This window comes from Sinocyclocheilus rhinocerous, unplaced genomic scaffold (assembly GCF_001515625.1).
Source record: "Sinocyclocheilus rhinocerous isolate Xijiao unplaced genomic scaffold, SAMN03320098_v1.1 scaffold2893, whole genome shotgun sequence".
NCBI classification, from domain to species: Eukaryota; Metazoa; Chordata; class Actinopteri; order Cypriniformes; family Cyprinidae; genus Sinocyclocheilus; species Sinocyclocheilus rhinocerous.
The window spans coordinates 1-647 of NW_015659944.1; the positions used below are offsets into that span (position 1 = coordinate 1).

General features: G+C 52.6%; 1 pseudogene; it reads left to right on the forward strand.

Moving 5' to 3' along the window:
• Nucleotides 1-317: 317 nt before the first annotated feature.
• LOC107724643 (histone H2A-like) lies at nucleotides 318-641 on the forward strand (annotated as a pseudogene).
• Nucleotides 642-647: the final 6 nt, after the last annotated feature.

Sequence of the window (647 nt, forward strand, 5' to 3'; positions counted from 1 at the left end):
GAGCCCCAAGAAGGCAAAGAAGCCAGCGGCGCCCAAGAAAGCAGCAAAGAGCACCAAAAAGGCCAAGACTGCCAAACCCAAGGCGGCAAAGCCTAAAGCGCACCATCACAATTTGTTTTCTGTCATGTGTTGTTTAGTCTAAAATGCTGCACAATCCGCGCGCCAGCTGTGGAGGCGTGGCTTCGGCGGTGGGTGTTGGAGGGAAGTTCAGTGATTGGTTTAAAATCTTACGGGCTCTAAACCAATGGGCGACTGGCACGCTCGTTTAAAAGCAGCTTACCGAGGCTCAGAAATTCATTATTTCAGCTTTTAAAAGAATATGCAATTTATTAATCGACAATGAGTGGCAGAGAGAAAACCAGTAGCAAGACGAGAGCGAAGGTCAAAACTCGGTTCTCCAGAACAGAGCTGCAGTTTCCCGTCGGTCGTGTACACAGACTTCTCCACAAAGGTAACTACGCAGAGCGTGTCGGTGCCGGAGCTCTCGTCTATCTGGCGGCTGTGCTCGAGTATCTCACCGCTGAGATCGGGCTGGAAACGCCGCGAGGGACAACAAGAAGACCCGTATCGTTCCCCGTCACCTGCAGCTGGCGGTGCGCAATGACGAGGAGCTGAACAAACTCCTGGGCCGAGTGACCATCGCTCAG